We start from the raw sequence: 17,318 nt of genomic DNA, 5'->3' as shown, positions 1-17,318 counted from the left end.
GCTGTCCTTATTTCCATACACAACCAAGTGAGGCTGTCTGTCTGCCGATAACAATCTCTGCTGCAGCTGGCCTACGCTCACCCCACCTGTACCATGCAAATTAATCCTCACACTTTCTTTTTTGTTTACCATTTTTTTTCTAAGCTACTCTCTCCCCCTCGTGCCACCCTTCCTCTAACCCCGTCATGCAAATAGCCAGACCAGACTTAGCGAGAGGGGGGAAAAAATCGTAGTGGCAGTCGTTTATCAGGGTGAAGTCATAGAGCTGTGCTATTATATCGGCAGCATTCAAACAGTGAACAGGGGGTGGGGCTGCAGGAGCATCCGTCCTGTACTCCTCACATGTTATGAAAACTACTTCATTAGATGCTGAGAAAACAGATGGAGCAAGGGAAAAAGATACACAAATAAGAGAGAGAGAGAGAGAGAGAGAGAGAGAGAGAGAGAGAAATTGCAATGCATAGCCCCAGGGGAGGGCTTTGTCTGCCTCTCCACAGGAGAGAAGTCTGAAATGGCTGCACCAGCTATTCCGTACCAGGCTACTGCATCTGCATCACCATAACACCCCCAACCTTGTACCAATATAATCAGACTTCCCTACTAGCTACCTTACACCTACTCTGCATTGTGCACCATATACACACCTGGTCTCTTGAGATTTTAAATACAGATACTGTGTATTACAAATTTAATGAGCAAAGTTTAGTCAGAGTCAGGCCTATCAATAGGTCACTAACTGGTGATACTCAGGGTTGGAAATCAAACTAATGCATAAAGCACAGACACAATGATCAATTGTTCAGGTGCGGTCACACATACAGCGATTTTATCGCTGCAAGTCGCAGGTGCCGTACTACAAAGTCGCCAGTAGGCGTTCCTACTACTGGCTGCTGTAGTAACATGGGTGCATTCCACTCTACATTTTATTTTAGAATTTACAGTTGATATTTTCTAGAGTACGGCGATCCATCTTGATCAGTCCCGCTCCACCACTTCTTAAAAATACAAACAAACAACAACAACAAAAAAACGCAACAAATAACCAATCCTTGTGTATGCTTATGTGCATGTGTGAGTGGGTGAGCTCTAGGCTGTGTCTTTGTTGTGGAAGCGGAGAGGGAGGTTATTAGACGCGACAGTTTCCTGTAATTTGGGTGAAAAGCCATCAGGGAGCTCTGGAGCGGAGGGCTGGAGAACAAGGCAGCTTTCACACAGATGTTGCTGTCCAATCAAACAGCAGAGAGAGCAAAGAAAAACACGCACACCGCCTCTGCTGCGGCTCCAAGAAAACTGGCTCCTACTAGCTAGACGTATGTGACGGGAGAGTGAGCACTGGAGAGGGACAGAGCACAGGACATGAATTAAATTAAAGACACACTACTCTGTGTCTTATAAGCTAGAGAGTCTTATAAGCAAGAGATTTTTTACATACACATTTCTCCTGGCCAGCTCTAGGGGGCATAATGCTCTTCCTAACTCTGGGAAGACAGTAAAACCGATATGGCTGTGGGCAGGGGGAAGGGGGGGTGCTTTTATTGTTTTTGCGACAGCAGCAGCAGGCTGTACCAGTTCAGCAATGACCTGCTACTGTTTATGCTCCCGCTCAAGGTTAGCTCTGCTGCAGCTTGAAGATAACGATAAACTCTGCCTTACAGAGGTGGACCTTCAAGTCCACCCCCTTGTCTTTTTCTTCCTTCTTGGTTTGTAATTTGTTTTTAATGGAAGGACTATTCGTCAGTCTGCACTGCTCTGATGCAACAAAGGCAGTGAGTCATTTGCTGTAACAAAAAAAACAAAAGGGAATAATCACAAACTTGAGTACCAATCATGAGTACTCTGTCCAAAAACAGAGGCAGTGTTTGCCAAAAGGCCAGAGGGCCTGTGCCTCTGTGCTTTACTAAGAGCTGTCAGGGGAGTTGGCACAGGCTTCATCTCCTGCCACATTCTCTCCAGGTTGTGGAGGTGCCAGGCTGGCACTCATACGGCTGGCAGCAGGAGGGAGCACTGTTACTGGGGGATAGAGCAGAGACCTCAGCCCTTGATCTGGACCGGGGAAAGAGAAGAATTAAGGGAAGGGGAAATGCACTTCCAGGACCATCTGCTGCCGCACAAGCAGCATTATATCTAATATTAACAACAGAGATGGCACACAATTGATATTGGGCCGATACCAACCAAAAATGCTGGATCAGATATAGGGGGAAAAAATCTAATCCTGTAACAGAAGAAAATTGGATTTGGAAACAATTTTTTTTGGAACTAGAAATGTTAACATATACAGAGATATGACCTTATTTTTTAGCTAAGGTTGATCTTATTATACTTACACTTTATTGTATTTACTATGTAAGTAAAAGAGTTCAACTGAATTTAAAATTTAAAAAAAAGTCTCAGTTTTAGCCATGTATTTATTTTATTTTTTTTTTAACTTTTAAAGTCCCCATGAAATCAAAATAAAAGTTTTGTGCTTTTTACTATGAATGTGTTAGCCTTAAGGTTACCTCCAAAACAATGACAAAATTCACATTTAGAACATATACACATATACACTGGAATCTGAAGTGTCCTGCTCCCAACATTTAAGCTAAATCCTACTGGAGATTTAAAAATGGGGCGGAGCCACTCGATCTGTCCCTCCCTGACTTCCTGTTTCAGTAGAACTTTCATTAACACACCGAATAACGCTATACATTTCAAGGCACATCACAGGGACTTAAATGAAGCACTTTCAAAAATATATAATTTTCAAATGACAAAAATCCTAAATGTTAGCAATTTTGAAGACAATATGTATCAGATGGGTATCGGTATGGGCTGATACTCAAGGTTTCAGTATCAGTATTGGGATCATTATCATTGCATTATCAGAAATGCAAAAGTAGTATTGTGCCATCTCTAATTAAACAGATCAATATTAACACAGTAGGTAATTAAGCTAGTTTTTCTAAGCAAGTCAAAACAGTGGAAAAATATTAGGAAAAACTAAATCAAGAGTTTTTAAAAATCAATGGAAATGCATCTCCCTCCAGCAAATTTTTATCAGGAAAGAGAGGAAGGGGCGGCTCATTCATGAATACAGAAAGGGGAGGAGAGTCTAGTATTGTGCATTTCAGTCATTCTGATAACTGCAGAGTTCTCTACAGAAAAAATGAGCACCTACTTGAGTACCTGATTTTCCCAGCTGGGGGCCTAAGGGTAGCGTGTTCCTGCAACTCTGACTAGCGTCGTTGCTTTCACTCAGCATATTGTGTGTAAATGTTAAGTAATGGCATGTTGTCCTAGTGGTAGAGTAGATATACAATCGTGAAAAAAACTTGTACACCCCATGGAAATAGATTTTTGTTTGTTTGTTTTTAATAAACATATTTGGACAAGCAAACAATTTAAAAAAACATTTTAAATTAACAAAAAACAGATGTTTTTTCCACATGGAAAAAGTAAGTACACCCCTTCATTTATCACACCTTCAAATCCAGAAAATTAGACTTCGTGATTGGGTGCCAGTGATTAGAACCTGCTTATGGAGTGCAGGTGGAACCTGACTTATTTATACCCCTCTCATATCTAGTGTCTGGTGTTCCCTTTGCTATTGGGGTGTGTGGTGTCATCATGCCAAATTCTGCAATTCCTTCAGCAAAAAGGTTGTGGATGCCTATGAGTCTGGCAAGGGATTTAAAAAGATCTCCACATTATTTGAAATGCATCATTCCACTGTAAGGAAAATCGACTACAAATGGCGCAGATTTCAAACAACTGCCAATTTATCCAGTACTGACTGTCCCGGCAAATTCAGCCCGAGAGCAGACCATCTGATGCAAAAAGAAGTCTCAAAGAACCCCAAAGTTTCATCACAGGATCTGCTAGTAAGTCTTGCAACTGTTGGTGTCAAACTGCATGCTTCTACAATCAAAGAAATTGCACAAATTTGACCTGCATGGGAGGTATGCCAGGAAAAAGCCTTTGCAAGACTACAGTTTGCCAATGAGCATATAAGCAAAAACAAGTCCATTTGGAATAATGCGCTCTAGACAGACGAATTAAAGATAGAGCTGTTTGGCCACAGTAACAGCAGACATGTTTGGCACTGACCAAAGACAGCTTTTCAGGAGAAGCACTTCATACCAACTGTGAAGCACAGTGGTGGAAATGTTATGGTTTGGGGTTGCTTTGTTTCCTCAGGGACTGGACACATTAGATTCATTGATTCAGCTATGAATTCTGCATCATATCAAAGAGTGCTTGAAGATAATGTGAGGCCATCTGTCAAAAGTTGAAGTTGAACCAAAAGTGGACCTTTCAACTGGATAATGATCCTAAGAACACTAGCAAATCCACCGAGGAATGGCTCAAATAGAAGAAATGAAGGGTTATGGAATGGCCTAGTCAAAGCCTGGATTTGAATCCCATTGAAATGTCGTGGGAGGATTTGCAACAGGCAGTACATGCTTGAAACTCTCAAACATCTTGCAACTGAAAGAATATTATATGGAAGAGTGGTCAGAAATTCCAGAAAGCCTGGTGGACAATTATATAAAACGCCTAAAAGACGTTACTAGCTTCTGAGGCTAAGGGTATACTTACTTTTCCACAGAAAATCTATTACATCTATTGATATTTTTGTTGAATAAATGATTGAAAAAGCTATTTTTCCTTGTGGATTCGTTCAAGTATATCAACTTCATTAATAGGCACAGAAGATGATCAAACTGTTTGCTTGTCCAAATGTGTCCAAAAAAAAAAAGCCAACAATTTCCATGGGGTGCACTTATTTTTTTCCACATGACTATGTCCTCATAACAGCTCTGCACTGCATCCTACTGTATTTTGTCAGGGTTTGCCAATGTTTCCATTTCACTGCACATTTTAGCCAGCTAGTGATACATGACGGCCCCCAGCATTCCTGTCTCTAAAATGATCTTCTGTCATCTATGCAGGCTTTGTATGTGGCAAGTAACCAACGACCGTGCCTTACACCACAGTTCCAGCCCAAAGGACCACTCTAACTTCTCACCAAAAGTTAGATTATGATTACAGGTCTATTTCTGAAAGGATTTATGTCTTCTTGTTAGGTACTGGACTCTGGGTGTGGATTACTTCAGTCACCTAGAGTACTTGCATGCCTATCACTACGAGAGACTAGATGAAAGGTATTCAAACTGTGGGCACACAAAAGAACTGCAGGGGGGATGTGGGTGAGAGGTGATCCAAAAATCCAAAGAATAAAAAACTTTAAAAGACTGAATCAGACTAGCCAAACTATGCATTCTGTGTAGGAGCTCCACATTTTAACATGGGATTAGATAAAAACGCCCTAATCCCAAAAAGGCCCCCCCCCACCCCCCATAATAAAAACAGAAGATGAACCAATCCACATTTTGCATGTATGTTTTGAACTCTGATATTAACTGACAAGTCCTGCCCCCTTCCTTCATTTCACATTAGTAATATTTGCCCCATGCTTGTGGTGACCGATTTGATGCCCTCGCTTTCTGTCAAAGAAAGTTCACCCAAACTTTTTGTCTAAAAATTGCTTGTGGAACATACTGCAGTATTGACAAGCTTGTTTTTGCTGGCTAACAGTGAAGGTAGGGAAGGGAAGTTCTTCAAAAACTGGGAAGTGGTCCTCGCGGTGAAAAAAAAATTAACATATCTGGTCCAGAGATAGAAGCAGCAGTGGATCTTGCATTGATTCAAAAGACCAGCACATAATACACTTAAAATTCTCAATGTTTACTCTGATCGACAGATTATAGCTCTCCATCTCTGCTACCTTTACAATCACAGAGTATGCATTATACAGGTGTGAGACACACGCTTTCTTTAAACTTAAATGTAGATTCATGTTTCCTGCCTTATACCGTTTTCATTATCATCAAAGTTAAATTAACAGATGTTAATATCACACAGATGTTAAATGCATATCGCCTGTTGGGACACTTGCATTGAAGAGACCAGTGTAGTACAACTCACCCAATTTGTGGAATCATATTGTTGTGCTGGAAAAGCCATTATTCCCTACTGAGAAAGCAGTGCTAGTCTGCCTGCAGGCAACACCACCTCGAGCGACGCTCACCACTTAGATCTGTTGCCTTGACCCAGCGCTCAAAGTACAATCAAATTCAACTTTGACCCAGTTTACACCAAACTTTTCAAATCGCAACTTAGACAAGACCTTATGTGTCGTAACAAAGACATGACTCTCTAGCGGACCAGCTAGAAGTGCACTAACTCTCTGATGAGGTTGAACTGGCCAGTTCAGTTCAGTCTGCCATGGGAGAGCCAAAGAAAAAAAAATAAAATAAACAAACGCTTATCATTCGTACAGTGCGCCTACCTTCATGGTTTCCAGACTTTATTCAAATGCTTTTTCAGAAAAAAAGCTCATTAAAATATATACTATTTGCAGTTGCATTTTCCTTATGAGCACAAATAACATGAGACAATTCAAATTCAGTTCATTTCAAATTCATTCGGATAAGACAAATTCATGCATACAACGGCTGCCAAAATTATAATGCGTGCAAAGTATATCTGACATCTCATTTTCGATCTAAATTGGTCTGATTCGGTATACCGAAAACGTAATAGCAATCTTTCCATTTGTTATTGTATTCTCATTCCCACGCACAGAAAAAATAAAAAGCCCTTTTGTTTTTGTAATCCTGTCTGTATTTGCATCCATTACATTTTAATGCTTATAACCATTAGTGATTAGTTTATAGCGCTAAGTGGTTCTGTTTCGCAGTGGTGCTTCACGTTACCACTAAACAGATGAGACGCGTCTATTTGGAATTTGACACAGAGCGCTTGTGCTGCCGCTTCATGCTTTGTTGGCTGAGACGTTTTTGGATATGGTCTTGCCGAGAGTCGATAGGCCTGACCTTGGACTATTCTCTGGACTATTTTCTTTCACTCAAACAATCTGGATGGCTGAGCTGGATTTTGTGATTCTGGAGATCCTGTCGCACTGATCGGCCGCGAGCCCTCTCCACTCGTCTCCATTTCCTATCCGAAATCTGGTACAGTGAGTCTCCACTCTCTATCATTTATGCTGGTATTCCTTGGTATTTTTGGGTAGCCTTCCTTTCATTGGATTGCTGATGTGCTTACGATACAGTTCTGGCTAACGAAGGTATATCAATTAGTTGTTATTTGGATCCTGCTGGATCACTGGTCATGTCGCTGCGTAACCGCTCTCAAGTTCCGTTCTTGTCTTTTTGGACTGCTTTTGGCAGACTTTAATCAAATCTCTTCTCCTGACATTGCTCTACAGTACTCTTCTGCTCAGCTTATATCTTTAAAAGGAGTTTTTCGTTTGGACAAGGACACTTATCAATGGTGTATAAAATTTGAAGTTTTACGCCGCCGCCACTACGTACACCGGCTGCGGAAGATACCTTGGTCTTTTCACTGCACATCTCTGAATAGCATTCCTGTGATTTGCACCAACTACCATGCTCCTGTTATAAATCATAATTTAAATCATGGTCTGCACTTATATAGAGCTTTTATCCAAAGCGCTTTACACTCTCTCATATTTACCCATTCACACACACACCAATGGCACTAACTTGCCATCAGGAGCAACTTGGGAGTTCAGTGTCTTGCCCAAGGACACTTCGGTATGTGGAGTCATGTGGGTCGGGAATCGAACCGCCAACCCTACGATTAGTGGACAACCCGCTTTACCACCTGAGCCATAGCCGCCCAATGTTAAATTGCAGCAGGAAGAAGGTGTCATCAGTTATGAAAATTTGAAGTCATTACGCACTGATCCCGACATTGCCAACTGCAAAACTGTGTCACAAAAACACTCGCTCTTTGACTGATAACGCATCCATGCTAAATGACAATCATCGATGCAAACCTGGACATGTTACTTCTGACTGAGACTTGGCAGGTGCCAAATGACTTCCTGAATTTAAACCTCCTTACACCACCTGGGTATATCTATTTTTCTAAACTACATCCCCCATCGTAGAGCTGGAGGGTTGGCTGTAGTTTGCCGTGAGAATAGTAAAACATCAGAGATCGAGTTTCATGACGTTGCATCTTTTGAATACCTCACATTGAGAACGGTCAGTCAAACATCAATGGCTCTGATCTTAATCTATCGACCTCCCAGATTTCACTGAGATTTTTTCTCTGAGATTAATGAACTACTCACTCTTTCATCTGTAGTTGTACTTGGTGATTTTAATATGCATGAAAACATTGCAGTGCAATGAATTAATGTCCGTGTTGGAAAATTCGCTCTAATCCAACATGTTACTTTTGCCACTCACTCCGGTGGTCATATACTGGATCTCATCTGTACATCTGGTTTATATAATGTCTCTGTTACTGGTTTTGATTTTGCCTTCTCTGACCGTAAACTTTTAAATTTTAGTTTTCCTATATCAATACCGCCCACTTAAAAATAAATAAATAAATAAATAAAAATATGCTCACCTACCATAAAGTCAGTTCTGTGAACCCATCAGCTTTCTCTGTGTCAATAACTTTGTCAGACTCCTTACTGTCCCATTGTCCATCAGAAATGTGTTGCGTCTATAATCATGCTCCCAAGTACTCGAGAAGCATGCTCCTGTTAAAACTAGACCATCCATCCACTCATCTCTCACCCTGGTTCACTCCTGAACTTCAAGCTATGAAAGCTAAAGTTCGCTGCCTGGAAAGATTATATAGAAAAACTGGAATTTCTGTGCACTGTCTGGCCTTTACAGAACATCTGCATAAATACTGTACAGCCCTCACTGCCACTAGTTCTTCCTATATCTCCTACACTATCAGGAACTCTACATGCGGATCCCTTATTGCTATGGTAAAGCAGCTCACTAACCCTCTACAGCATGCCATCTCTGGTTCCCAGAAGCTTGTGAATAGCTTCTCAATTTTTTTTTTCAGACGAAGTCAATCTCCGAACCTATTGCCTAAGACACCCCTCATACAGGTGCCTCCTGAGCTTAAACCTCACTCAGAATACTCTTTCTCTGCTTTCACTTACACTACACCTTCTGCTACAAGTGATCCGATTATGAAGTCCAATTCTACATCCTGCTCGCTTGACCCTGCACCTACTACTTAGCGCAAAATGTGCATTTCTGAAGTCTCACCTTCCATAAGTCATCTGATAAACTGTAGCCCAGCTTCTGGTATTGTTCCAGCAGAACTAAAAGTTGCTGCAGTGACCCCAATTCTTAATAAATCTGGCCTCGAGCATCAAAATATGAACAATTACAGGCCAATCTCAAACTTAGCATTTTTAAGTAAAATTTTTGGGAAAACCTAGTGGCCGCACAATTAAGGTCTTATTGAGATGCATATTCTTTGAACCCTTTCAGTCTGGAGTGCGTCCAGCTTACGGCACTGAAACTGCTCTTCTTCGTGTGGTTAACGACATTCTCCTGTCCACTGATTCTGGGTTAATAAACATTTTAATTCTCCTCAATCTAAGCTCTGCATTTATCTCTTGTCTTTCTGAAATCGGCATCGCTGGTCCAGCTCTCTCCTGGTTCAGCTCTCTCCTGGTTCGCCTCCTACCTCAGTGACAGAAAGTATTAAACCACTGTCGAAGGGTACAAATTCAGGGTTGCTGAATGAACTGCAGACCACCACCACGCAGTGGAAAAAGAGATAAGCATCAGGTTTTGCTGGTGTTTGTAGAGAAAGGTACACTGGAGACCAGTGATGTTTACACAGAGCTTCCCAAGTCAGACATTAATCACTCGGCTAGATTACGAAATCTGCAAGCATTCCAGGCAAAAAGCTCTGCAAAACAAGCTGGAAACTGCCAAAAACATTACCGTAATAAAGAATAGTTTAAAAAAATAATAATAATAATGAAAGTTTAAAAAAAAAAAAGCAAGAAGGAAAAAACAGACCTGTTTTATACATACATGTGAAAGTAACTGCATAACACGTCCTCAACCCAGATTTCTGAAACACATACACAGACTCTGACACTCCGACAGTGTCCTTACAATGCACACATCCTTTTTTTGTGGCTACAGGCACATAGAACAAGACCCTGAAATTTCACACCCTTGATGCAATCCTCTTCCCAAAAAGCTGAACGACGGATGTCCGAGTATGAAGCTGGGGGTCGCAAAACATTTACAGAGGAAACAGCTCAGCCTGTCTGAAGCCCTCCCTCTAATCCAACACTCGGCTCAGCTTGATCGTTGTGGGTTCCTAAAACTACTTTGGCCTGCAGTCCATTAGACTCCCTCGCCCTAAAGACCTCCATGGCTGAGCGCGCTCTGAAATCAGACAGAGCATCATGGTGCTATGAGGCTTTGGATAGGTCAAAATGGGGGGGGGGGGGGCTCCCTCTGACCACAGAATATAAACAGAGAGCATGGGAAGGTCATATTTAGGGGGTGAGAGACATTTCTGAAATGCATTATTAAAGTCAAGAGGAAGAGGCAGTCATAAGTGGACCATTAATGTGTGAATAATAGATGCCTCAATTTGTACCACTACATAAATTCGAATTTGTGTTAACTGAACTGACATTTCAACTGAACAGATTAAAAAATAAAAACCCCCACACATTCGCTTGATTCCGAACAGGAAGATGGTAAGAATGCTGAACAGTGGCGTTTGCTGAACATGAACTCGCTGCTATTCAGAGAGCACAATATAAAAGCCCGTGCCCAAAGAGTGCAGCCATCCCATCATTCAGTTCGTCACCTAGGCAACAGACATCACCAATCCAGTCTCTGTCTCTAGGTGAAAGAGGACGTACATACTGTTCCACATAAGCAACTTTGGTGCGAGTGTCCATGTGTACACACACGTACAGTTACAGTGAAGAGTCTGTGTATAGAGTGTGTACATGAACGCGCATTCTACATGTGTATACCCATTGTTTTAATGCATACGTTTAGAAGAAATATTCTGTTCCCAGATTCCTAGTCACCAACCACGATTCAGAAAACGAGACAGATATTTCAATTGTCAAAACTCTAAAGTATTGACCTGAACGGGCCTTTGTAGTATTTTTTTCCCCTCCTGGGGCTGGCACAGATCCAGTGCAGTTGTTGAGAGACAATGAATCAGATAGGGAGACAGATTAGCACTGTCTGTCTGCGGCGGGTCGGTGACATCAGTCAGAGTAGCAGGAAACACTTTACTCATTCATCTCATGTGCTGAGTCACCTGAAGGAGCCGTCACACCAACATATACACGACAGACAACACTCGAAGACAGGCATCCGACAAAAATTTGGAAAGGTCCGGTTATATAAAATTCCTAAGCGCAACCGATATGTCTGAATGGTGATGGCAGGGTGATAAGAAGTGATCATGTTTCGTTTCGTAGTGGCGCTTCATGTTGGCGCTTTTGACTAGCGACATTCACTCCGAACAGATCAGACACCACACATCTATGTGATGCAGAGATAATAAACACATGCTTCTTTTCCACCCTCAAAACAGACTTTTCTTAAACAAGCCATAACTTCAGTTTGCTAATCAGACCAGAGAGGGAAATGAAATGGGAATACAAAAATTATGGAAGTCTGTGAAAATGCTGCTCTTTCTGACTTGATATCTCTAGCCCTGGAGCTAATTAGCTAAATAATTTACATAAAGGCATGTGACCGAATAAACCACAAGCGAGGATCTGCAACAGAAGCCGAGCCGTTTCATGTTTAGAAAACTAGACACGCTGAACTACGGCCAGGTTTTTTCATACGTTGTTCTGCTTTATTAAGTATTCAGCAAAAAATCATCACGATTGCAGTCGATGTAATAATAATAATAATAATAATAATAATAATGATAATAATAATAACAACAAAATTAACGGTCTACATACTGCAGGAGATCATCGAGCCTTTTTTTTATTCTGGCTATAATCTAAAAAACTGCAAAGTAGAAAACAGAAGTTTCAACAATGCATGTACATCAGTAACGTAACAGAGGGATAAATTGGATAATTAAGATATAATTAATGACATTCTTTCTGAAGGATAATGAATTTCACAAATAATTTTTTTACCTTCTCTCTAGAGGCAGCAAAAATGTCTAATTAAAATGATTAATGGTGAAGATGGAAATTCTTGGGCATGATGATTTGAGAACATTCTCTTCAGATAGGTTTTATGTCTGTGCTAAGGGAGTATTATGGATTGGCCCCATGTGTTGTCTGGAGTTCTTCACCCAGTCCCTGTGTCGGCTCAGTGACTGAAACTCAGCGACTGCGCACTCCATGCTGAGCTGCCTGTGTATGGCTGTGAGGTCTGCCAGAGATGGACATGGTCTGAGGAGTACGAATCCCAGACACACAGAGAGCGGCACCTGCTCTCTCAGCCAGCCATATTCCTCCATCTGTAGACAGATCACCATCCCTCCATCTCTCCATACGTTCACCAATCTGTGCATCTTGTTATACTGAGACTGTACCTGACTGGCATTTATGCCTGCCTATTCATGGCTATGTCCACTGCAGCAGCAGTTCTAAATGATTCAGCTGAGAAAACTGATCAAGCTTAAAATGCCTGCTTGCGAATTTGAATCTTTATACGAGTCACTTGAGACTACTCGGAGCAGGAAAAATTGACTCAGAAATCATTCGAATTCCAAGGCTGATTTGATTCAGCCATAATGTGACCTATTTTTTTGTTTATTTTAAAGAAATGATAACGGTAAGTGGGAAAAGCAGAGTGTAAGAGGAACACAGATGCACTGATGGACAGAACGGTAGTCAAGTAACGATAACTCCACTCTGTTAAATCAGGGACAATCATGACCTCTCACTCTCTTCCCATGCATCTAATATATTTATCCATTCATTCAAGGCTTGGTGTACAAGTTCAGTAGTTTTTGTGAACTATTTATTATATACACCAGCACTACACCTGAATGTATGAAGCATGCTAGATATTAGATAAATTACTACGGATAACATAGTAACATTTTGGATTTTTCCATATTTTCACTAATTTAGTAACCTGCCAGTTCACACGCACGAGCTAGCTCTCCCCAATCACACGGCAGAGAGGTTGAAGTGGAAGAACTTGGGAGTCCTGAACAGAGCCCTGACCTCACCCCCCCCCCCCGAACACCTTTGGGGTGAACTGAAACGGTGACTGCACCCCAGGCCGCCTCACCCGACATCAGTGCCTGACCTCACTAACGCTCTTGTAGCTGAATGAGCAAATCCCCACAGCCATGCGCCAAAATCTAGTGGAAGCCTTCCCAGAAGAGTGGAGGTTATTATAACAGCAAAAAGGGTATTAAATCTGAAACGAGATGTTCAAAAAGCACATTTAGATGTGATGGTCAGGGTTCCACAAACTTTGGGCCATATATTGTATGTTACTGATACTGGAGTTTACTTTTCTTGGCTGCCATTAATTAATTTTCAACATAACCCAGGCAAACTACCAGCGAAGGATTTTACATTTGGCTGGAAAAAGATAGACTTTTACAGACTGTCAGCTTGCCTTTTTCTTCACTTTAGGAATTGCAAGAGGAAGCGATACACTACTACACCAAAATAACATCTATTACAGGAGAACAACCCTCATGTTATATAAAAGACTATATTCAAAGATGCGTCCTTGCGCTGGTAGGGGAATGATGGCTTAGTGGTTGGGGGTTCGATTCCTGCATCTGCCCTGTGTGTGTGAACGCTCTCCCCATGCTTTGGGGTGTTCCTCTTCAGTCCAAAGACATGCGTTGTAGACTGATTGGCGTTTCCGAATTGGCCGTAGTGCATGAATGGGTGTCCTGCGATGGGTTAGCACCCCCTCCAGGATAGGGTGTCCCCCGCCTTCCCTAGGATAGGCTCCCCACGACCCTGTATAGGATAAGCGGTACAGAAAATAGACGTCCTTGCACTGGGTGTGCGGATGAACACCCACCATGGAAGAATTTTCCATCTAGAACACTGTCCTAGCTTATTTAAAATAGCAGTCACATTATTGTTCTGTGTTCATTTGTTTTTTTTATTTACACCAATATGCAAAGTAAGTCATTAACATCACCATCATAGCTTTTAGAAAGAAAAAGATCACAGTTTGTCTATATTTCGGGTCAGACCTGATATTAGCTTGAACGCAGCTTGTCTGTAACTTCTTGTGTTTTACAGATGGCTCATCAGTGTCTCAAGGCCACTGTGTACTAAAACAACTGAAAACAAAAAGGTCAGCGAACCTTGTGTCATGTCAGACTGCAAAAGTTAAAGGACACGAATTAGGCCTAGTCATTTACACGTTAGAGCAAAAGCGCCGGTTCATATTCAATTCTTCAGTAAATCTTTCTCCCCTTCTCTACCTTGTTATGCTATGACATTTGACTTCTCTTCCTGTGATGATAGTGAAGCAGAACTGGAGGCCACGATTGCCGTGTGAATGTTTTCAGATCACAGTCTCAAACAAAAGATTAGAATTGGATTCGCACAAGACAGGATGGGGGGGGGGGTCGTCCCCTCACTTTCCAACCGCAGTTAGACAATGCGCAATCATCAAACACATGTGAGAAAGAGACACAGTGCAGAAATGATCTGGGTCTATAGTAACAATGTCAGAGTTGATCTTAAAACGGCTCGTGTTTTATATCGCTGCACTGTAATCCAGGTCACAGAAATAGACCAAAGATAGCGTTCCTTTCCCCTAAATCCTCCTGCAACTCCCACCGGTGTAAGTAAAAGATGTGAAGGGACTACAAAAAGATCTCAAGGCAGACCAAAAGGCACAAAGAGCAAACAGTCACTGAAGAAGGAGCTTCAGCATGGCAGAAGGCTTTCTTTCCACTAGCATATACGCACTGAAAGATATAATTATGACAAAAGGGATCGTCGGATTACGATGAAACCAGATGGGGTACACCTCAACATAAAACGACGACTGAATTACCTTTGAGAATGCGGTTCTGCAGCAAGCAGCCCTTTATACACGTTACTACTGAGGACGAGCCTCTATATTCCTACATAAAAACAACTCGGGTAAATTAAATCCACGCTCAAAGTGACAGTCACATACTAAACTAAATGTTTGATATTTATGCAGTGATAAATATATTGTAATTTGCTCATCCCATCCAGGGTGTAATCCCACCTTGCTCCTAGTGTTCCCAGAAATAGTGTTGCAACCAGAACAGTTTTTAGTCAAGCTTACATATGCTGCCGTTTTAGACTTTCCCTGCATTCCAATTGGCGTTTTTATACTAGGTACTAAAAGTATTTAAACTGTACTCAAGTACGTTTACGTGACACTTCGTATAACGGAAGAGAACATTGTTGCCCGAAAAAGAACACGGTCACCTTAAACAAACTCCTCGTGGTATTTCAGCTTTTCTTCATTCATTATTCCTTATCGATTTATTTTTCCACATTTCATTTACAACTCTCCAAAATGCGTACTTGAATTTGGAGAAACAAAGAGTATGAAAATTTTTTTTAAAAATAAAAGGAGGAGTAAGGAGTTGTGGGCAATATTAGCTGAAAATCTAGCGGAAATAGTAGACCATCTGGGTACCTTTGGGATACTCATTTCAACACACTGTGATTTAGGACATACTAATTCTCGTCTCAGATACTATCTAGTACGGTTAGTATGCCGATTGGGAATTTTTACTTCTTTAGAATTTTAACATCCACAGAGATTTAGTTAAATGACCAAATCCAAACAAAACTGAGATGAGCCTTCTCTTAATAGAGAGGTCATTTTTCATTTATTAATACTTTTTTTTTTGCACAGCTTGCATTGGCAGAGAATAAGTGTGCAGTAGAAGAGAGAGGAAGCTGGTGCTGAGCCTGCTGTCTAGCTTTATGGACTGAAATTTGAGCCCCATGGCAAGCGGCTGCCCTTCTCCCCCTGATTGACGTGGCTGAATCCAATTACCTGCAGGTCTTCATGACAGCAGCAAACCCCATGCCGGCACCTCTCTCTCTCTTTCACTCCATTGAAACTATGTTCATCAGCCTCTCAAAACACTGGATAAGGGCTTTATCGAGCATTATTCATACCAACTCAGAAAGGAACAGATCTACATACTAACAATCACTGAAGAGGATCTGGGTCTACATAATTCCAAATCTGCACAGTAGTGGGGATTCACAAGTTATTTTTCCATCTTGCTCCTCCTACCCTGTGAATCCCCACCTCGCTCCCTCAATCCTCTCCACCCCGCTCCAAGTTCACAAAGAAAGCTGCATGGACATGCTGGCAGGACTCCAAACTTCAGTAATGCACTAATGAGTATTTGTAGACTCCCTTCGGCACTGCCGACGCCATTTGTGACATGAAAAAGAACAAAAAGAGAGGGGGAGAAAGGAAAAGATAAAAAAAAAAAAAAAAAGGCAGAGGGGGAAAAAAAAAAAAAACAATTGGCTGGTGTGTCTGCTTAACAGACAGGAACTACAGTCTCTTACTGTCGCACAGCTCACTAAAAGCTGCAAATTACACACACACACACACACACACACACACACACAGACAGAACAAATACAAGGCAAAATGCAAACACACTCCAGACAGCATATTGAATTATACACTGTTTATTGGACACACAAAGCACACACACACACACACACACACACACTCACTTGAATAATACAACAAATGGCAAACAGGGATGACAACCCAATTTATGAAGTGAGCAAAATACACAGATGAAAGGAAAAAAAAAAAAAAGAATGAATTGTATTGAACTCAGTATACAAGCTCAAATGAGATTAAATTTATCCAACCAAAATAACAGTCTCTCTTCCAAGACACACTGCTGGGAGATATTCTGAAGGAAAATGAGAAGAAAAGAAAAGGAAAGAAAAGAAATCTCACTTGGAAACTTCAGTGGACATGTAGTCGAATTTCCAAACACATCAGAACAGCATTACGTCTACAGATATGGGTATTATGAGCACAGTACGGTGTTTGAACAACGTTGCTTATTAACCATGGGGCGAAACCAGATCCCTTACAACAGATCATCACACTTTCACAAACAAATTTAAATACTTTCTAGGTCGGGGGACAGAACACAAGCTGGCAAACCTGCAGAAATCATTAAGGAGATGTCAAGCACTGATATGACCTAATGACTGAAATGTACGAATGCTAGTAAATATTCTCATAAAACAATCCAACAGTCAAATTCTTGAATTGTACAGATCATACATGCATTAGCTGCTTCACAGGCAAGTAAAAGCAGCGGTGTGCCCAGTCCCATATTTCAGTTGCATGGTAACCTAGCCAACCAGCCAAAAAATAAAACTGGTAGCTAACATATTGTAACAACGTATGGTAAGCTAGTTAGCAATGTTTAGTGCACTAATACAGACTAGAGCTGCAACAACTAAATCAATA

The 17,318-nt window shown here is 41.3% G+C and overlaps 1 protein-coding gene across 2 annotated transcripts in view; it reads right to left on the bottom strand.

Annotated features, from left to right (window-relative positions):
- The window catches only part of bmpr2b (bone morphogenetic protein receptor, type II b (serine/threonine kinase)), a 62,614-nt gene that overhangs the window by 33,099 nt on the left and 12,197 nt on the right, over positions 1-17,318 (bottom strand). The window contains exon 1 of one of the 2 annotated variants that reach the window (XM_053681066.1): positions 5,971-5,995. The exons of the other annotated variant lie outside the window; for it this stretch is intronic. The gene's annotated coding sequence lies outside the window, so the exon portion shown is untranslated. Of the gene's footprint in view, positions 1-5,970; positions 5,996-17,318 lie in introns of those variants that run through there. 2 annotated transcript variants of the gene reach the window in all.

The sequence above is a fragment of the Ictalurus punctatus genome, chromosome 6 (assembly GCF_001660625.3).
Source record: "Ictalurus punctatus breed USDA103 chromosome 6, Coco_2.0, whole genome shotgun sequence".
Classification (NCBI taxonomy): Eukaryota; Metazoa; Chordata; class Actinopteri; order Siluriformes; family Ictaluridae; genus Ictalurus; species Ictalurus punctatus.
This window is presented reverse-complemented; position numbering and strand designations above follow the sequence as displayed.